We start from the raw sequence: 7,036 nt of genomic DNA, 5'->3' as shown, positions 1-7,036 counted from the left end.
TAATGTGTAATGGTTATGCTCACATGTAATTGGCAAACGTGGAACACATATTGCCATAAGGGTAAAGAAGATGAAGAACTAATATAATAGCTGTCATGAGTTTACATTTTGGCCAATACAAATCGTAGTCCAAATGTTGTTATAGGTCGGGATTCGAATTTAAACTGGAACTTACTTCTACTTTATGAACAGTATGCATATGATACGCGCTTTAAAAAATATTCATTGTGCCTTTCATTTATAAATTCATAAAAAAAAAACACAATTTTTTTACGAGTAGTCTGACTTTTAGGCTGAGTTACACAATCTTACTTTAACTTTAAAAAATGTCAAAATTCTGTCAAAATCCCTACAAAAAGCACCGGTTATCGTTATAGTTAGGTACCGTTAAAGTTAGGTGGTGCAGCTTAGCCCCAATGTTGGTGATTACCTAGTACGAGTTATTTAATAATCAACCTGGGATCATACACACTACCGGATCTGAAGTCCACGATTTACCTCACCAGCGACCCTGCATGTTTTATAAGCCATATTCGCAATAAATTCTCATTCATAATTGCTATTGCAAGGTTTGTTATATTTATAACACTTAAATCAGCTGATCCATTAGATCATTGGTTCCCAAACTTAGGTATTTGAGACGCGCGCCCTTTCGACCTTACAAAAAATTCCGCGCCCCCCCTCCTCCAGCCAAGATTATTTATTGGTCGTATCGAACAGTCTGGAATGCATTCTCTCAGCGGTCGCAGGTTTTTAATACTTAAGTACACAGATGACCCGCGCCCCCCTATAAAGGTCTTCGCGCTCCCCCCACTTTGGGAACCAATGTATTAGATCATTAGAAGTGTAACTACTAGAGACAGTGCGGTTCACCTTGCCTCAGCATTGAGCGCAAGCGCATGCTCTCGTTTCCGATCCTACTCGTACTTCCGGCGATCACTTCCGAGTGCTTGACGGTTGGTATGCGCGAGCGATTTGTAAGTGTCGAGTGATGACATAATTGGGTTATATTGTGAGTACTTCGAAAGGTTAAGAGTGAGATTTATACTATTGTTATTTTGTTTATTATTTGATTGAATTCGTACGGCTGTTAGGCTTGGTAATTTTAACCAGACTATTACTTTAAGTTTTAGTGGGGGGAGTGTTGATGTGATGATTTCAAGTATTAATTTAATGTACCTATCTCTCAGTATCTTGTGGTTATTTATAGTGGGTGTTAATAGATTTAAGTTTGTATATCTTGTTACCCTTGTCTAGTTAGAAATTCTGTGTGGAGTCAACTGATTTAATTGGAACAGTTTAAATAAAGGATTTAAGAGTCTTATATTTTGATGATATGATATGAGATGATAATAGTAGGGAATTTAGTGCAATGATTTGTATGGAGACCCCTCCACTTTGGTATAGAAGGCTCATTTTTGCACCAGTTGTTCTTTGGGTGCTCCTGAGTAGATTTCGGTCGGTAGACATCGGGAGCCCCGCCTGTGGTAGCAGGGGGAGGGGGGGCAAGTTTCCTTCTGCCGCGCTTCACTTTAAGGCCCATATCTGCAAAACTATGAGTATTAGGGCAAGTGTGGTGTCATTTTCTGATAATTAAAGGATGGCGAATTCATTTCTAGAACAAACTTTTTGCCTTTTCATACAAAAAAATAGAAATATTGAGTAAAATTCACAAAAACCAAAAAGTATTTTTTTAAATTAACGTCGTTTACTTTTAAACCATTGGAGATAAACTAATAAAAAAAATATGTCCTGAAAGCTACATTTATCAGGATTATAAATATATACCATTGTATGGTACTTTTTCCGAAAAAAGTAGGTGAAAAAAAATTTTTCTTCAGGCCACAGCGGGCGAATTTTAATGCGCGTCGGAAAAAAATATTTATTTTATCCATGAATTCATAGTATTTGGTTCATAAGCAAGTAAAGATTATTATTTTAGAATTTATTTAGAGTTTCTGGCACATCATGCTACCATGATTTGTATTTTTTCTTCAATTAATTTTGAACTCTATGTGTAAGTCGTAAGGTTGAAAATAGTTTAAATACATTTTATTATTGAAAATATCATAAGAAGAAAGCACTAAATAAAGAACTTGAATTTGTCTAAACGTCTAATGATTATTATTAGTATTTTAATTAACATTTTTATTTCTACATACTATTGTACCAGTGATTTAACGGAAAGGTAAGTGTGAGGAAAGTGAGGATTGATATTATCATAGTACGGGAGATTATTTTTAGCACAAAGGCTACGGCTGTGACCATTATATGTAGTTGTTTTTTCAGACAGCACCAGCTTCTGTACTACTTCTTGCACTAACATCTCACCTTTTCCAGGCAAGCTTCGGCAGCTACGGGTAATTGGTCCATGTAGGCTCCATGTTGCTATCGATTCTGGTCCACCCCCAACCAGTCAGGTAAAGGGAAGCCTGAGTCGGTTGCTTGCAACTGACCCTATACGCGAACCCCTTGAACCAACTAAATTTTAAATAACTTAAAAAAATCATAAGGACATAATTACTGCCCTTGATATACTGATACAAAACTGCCTAGGTTGGGGCACTTACAGCACTCGTTCATAGTCAAGCATGTAGTAATAGTAGGAGGTACTTGATCTAAAACAATACCAGTGGACTGAAAAAAACAGTGGATTGAGCTAATAAGTGGATAGATTATTGAACAAGGGACAACTAGAAAAGAGGACCAAAATCCCAACAGAACAGCCTAATCTGTTTACTGACAGCTCCAAGCCAAGATAGCCTGGCCTTGGGAACGGGACCAGGAGTCTACTGTAAACACTACGAACACAGTGAACGTTTAAGGAGGTTTGCTACATTATTTCAAGCTGAATTCTACGCTATAATTTATTATGTGTGCACTAAAAACAGGGGTGTAAAAACTCAATATTTACATCCTGGGCCACAGCCAGGCAGCACTCAAACAAAGCCATCGCCTCAGTAAAGGTTGAGTCTAGAATTATTCTAGATGCAATCTTAAAGATGAACAAACTCTGAAGGCATGACAAAGGGTCCCTGATGTGGGATAGCTGGACATACAAGGATCGAATGCAATGAGAGAGCCGACAGTCTAGCGAGACAAGGGTCAGAGACGATACCTATTGGGTCAGAACTGATAGTACCTTTATCTAAAAGCATAGGTACCTTATGGCCATAGAGCCATATCCAAGACGCACAGGGCTGAATGGGAAAGCTCCAACGATATAAGCCTCTCCAAATCATTCCTAAAGGGAAATACAGGGTCATGGAAAACTTATCAAAGGTAAGCCCAAGCAATTACAGGTACGCAAACTCGGCATTATGAAACGAACCACATGTCCCACAAAATGGGCCTAACAACAGAAGCTCTCGAGCATGTGGAATACATGTCGGGTCCATGAAACACTTAATACTGTAAGGATGGGTCTGCTTGGGTCAGCATATCCGGCATCAGAAGACTATTAGGTGGCTTTCACTTAGACGCTTAATTCACCTAACTAATGGATAGGATTTTTTTGGATGATAGGGAATAAAAAAGGGAGAATAAAGATCCTAATGGGTCGCTGTGGACTACGTTTAGGTGTGGCCATACATAAGATAACGCTCGCGATAAGGTTCGCGTATAGGATCAGTTGCAAGTAACCGACTCAGTCTTCCCTTTATGCGACTGGTTGGGGGTGGACCAGAGTCGATAGCAACATGGAGGCTACATACATGGACCAATTGACCAGCTGCCGAAGCTTGCCTGGAAAAGGTGAGATGCTAGTGCAAGAAGTAGTACAGAAGCTGGTGATGTCTGAAAAAACAACTATAATGGTCACAGCCGTAGCCTTTGTGCTAAAAATAATCTCCCGTACTATGATAATATCAATCCTCACTTTCCTCACACTTACCATTCCTTTAAGTCACTGGTACAATAGTATGTTAGAAATAAAAATGTTAATTAAAATACTAATAATAATCATTAGACGTTTAGACAAATTCAAGTTCTTTATTTAGTGCTTTCTTCTTATGATATTTTCAATAATAAAATGTATTTAAACTATTTTCAACCTTATGACTTACACATAGAGTTCAAAATTAATTGAAGAAAAAATACAAATCATGGTAGCATGATGTGCCAGAAACTCTAAATAAATTCTAAAATAATAATCTTTACTTGCTTATGAACCAAATAGTATGAATTCTTGGATAAAATAAATATTTTTTTCCGACGCGCATCAAAATTCGCCCGCTTTGTCCTGAAGAAAAAATTTTTTTCACCTACTTTTTTCGAAAAAAGTACCATACAATGGTATATATTTATAATCCTGATAAATGTAGCTTTCAGGACATATTTTTTTTATTAGTTTATCTCCAATGGTTTAAAAGTAAACGACGTTAATTTAAAAAAATACTTTTTGGTTTTTGTGAATTTTACTCAATATTTCTATTTTTTTGTATGAAGAGGCAAAAAGTTTGTTCTAGAAATGAATTCGCCATCCTTTAATTATCAGAAAATGACACCACACTTGCCCTAATACCCATAGTTTTGCAGATATGGGCCTTAAAGTGAAGCGCGGCAGAAGGAAACTTGCCCCCCCTCCCCCTGCTACCACAGGGGGGGCTCCCGATGTCTACCGACCGAAATCTACTCAGGAGCACCCAAAGAACAACTGGTGCAAAAATGAGCCTTCTATACCAAAGTGGAGGGGTTCTTGCACTAAATTCCCTACTATAAGTAGATGTATTGTTCAACCATTAATTGTGCTAGTAGTTACTCAAATGTCAAAAAGCTTAATAATGTCAAGAACTTAAAAGACACGACAATCGTTTCTGTAGTTCATTCTAAACCTAATACCTACATTCAATTTGTCTATGTCTATAACTTCAGTAATCAATTACCTACTTACATTCATTGTTTGAACACAATTTAGCTATGGAATGATTAACGTACTTAGTGGAACTTATCTTTGGCTCCGTGACAGAAGGACACACCTAATAAACGTACCTAGTAATTTATGTCCTTCAAAGCTTCTACACCTTAATTTTCACGTCTAAATTACTGGTGCAATTTCATAACATTTTCGTAATTTCATAAAAAGTAATTCCTTACAAAGAGGAGAAATATGCAATGAAATGTGTACCCACTACCATTAAGGCTACACTTTTTTCACGTCTAAACCACAGTACCAATTTCGCAGAATTTCCGTAGTTACTTCATAAAAAGTTATATTTTACAGACAAGTGAAAAATATAAAAATGCAGAAAAAGACCTAACACGAATAGAAGTGATTGTTTATCACATCTCTCACAGTCTCAGTGCGACTATAAAGTACCAAACCTATCTAGGAGGTAATATCTTAGACCCTCACGGGAGTCTGGGCCGTCTGAGTGGTTGAGAGGGCTCGGGAGGGTTCCGGATACCACATCATCGCTGATTACTAGCGGAGTCTTCCAATGGGCCAATGTAGTCGATACCATAATCCAATAAAATAGTAGGTAATAGGTAGTAATATTAGGACAGGAACTATGACGTCATTTTTCTACAGATAAATTGACTATTGATTTAAAATAACTAAAATCTATTTTGGGACAACAAAACAAGGTGGACAGACCGCCTCACAAATGTAGCAGGAAGACGCTGCCGCGCAGTATGCAGGCAGCTACCAAGCATTTTTGGAAATCGTTTATTTTTATTATTTTTATTTATTTATATTAGGGAAACAAACAATTTTGATATACAGACAAATAATCACACAAAAAATAGGACAGATATCAGCAAAGGAGTTGTCCCAAAATGTATGGAGCCTAGGCCCACAACCTGTACACCTACCAAAAAGAAGGGCTTTTAAATGTACAACAGTTTCTTATTATTCAATTTCTTTTAAATGGTTTAGTTTATTCGCTTAAAACAAAAGATTGTTAAGAAAATAGCAATACTCAACCACAAAAACCATCATGGTGGACGAATGTCATTTTGATGACATCTGTCACTTTTGACATTAAGTCGTATCTTGGTGGAGAGTGACAGATGAAATCCATGAAGCTACAGATAAAAATGGAGGCCAGACTCCCAATACCTACTTGAAGCACAAACTAAGTATCAGTATCTCGCTCTCTGTGGGCAGACTTGCTCTTTCTAAATAAACAAAAAATATAAAATTGCTCAAATTCAATGAAACCAATGTAAAATCTTTATTTCTTGACATAGGTATCATTAAAAATGATAAGTGTAGTTACTGGTAAAACGTTTTAGGAAGAAATTACTGTAAAAAATGTGAAAAATGTTTACAATGATCCAATGTCGGAAATCACGAAATAAACACTTACGCGTGGAATCTTATGTCACTTCCAGGACAGCACGTACTACCGCAACCACGCATTACAAAATTTTGCACCAATTCTTGTGATAAAACAATGATTATTTCCTGTAAACAATCTCAAACGAAATTAACTGCTTAATAAACAAAATAGTAAACAACCGCCATGATGGGCCGGATTGGGCCGATGTTGCCACATGGTACCGATTACCCAGGAATTGGGATTGTAATTCCCTGATTCGCCAACACATTAAGCCTAAATGGCCGACAATTTTGTGATTTTTTATTTAACTAGGTAATCTTAGTTTCAAATATTAATTATTTATTTGTTTCACTTCTGATTTGGTTAGTGTATTGGCTATTTCGAAGAATTTACAAGGAGATTTAAATCAGAAGATAGCAATACTACAGTTCACACTAAAAAGAGAGGTAGGGCCGCAGAGAGCGAGATAGATATAAGTAGGTATTTGACTCAAGTTTTGTTCCAAACTCTGCCCTCCATTTTTATCTGTAGCTTCATGATGAAATCTGACAGCGACTGACGTTTAGTTAGTCTATGGTTCATCTTTTTTTTTTATCTGACGCCATACGCCATCTTGTGTATGCATTTGAGAATGATAATTCATGAATAGTTTTTGATTTTGAGCGGCTAAATTATATGCTAGATATAGTTATTTATATTTTTCCCTTAATCAGTAGATTTTTCTTGATTTTTGATATGGCGTACAACCTCTG

This window comes from Ostrinia nubilalis, chromosome 20, assembly GCF_963855985.1.
Source record: "Ostrinia nubilalis chromosome 20, ilOstNubi1.1, whole genome shotgun sequence".
Taxonomy (NCBI): domain Eukaryota; kingdom Metazoa; phylum Arthropoda; class Insecta; order Lepidoptera; family Crambidae; genus Ostrinia; species Ostrinia nubilalis.
This window is presented reverse-complemented; position numbering follows the sequence as displayed.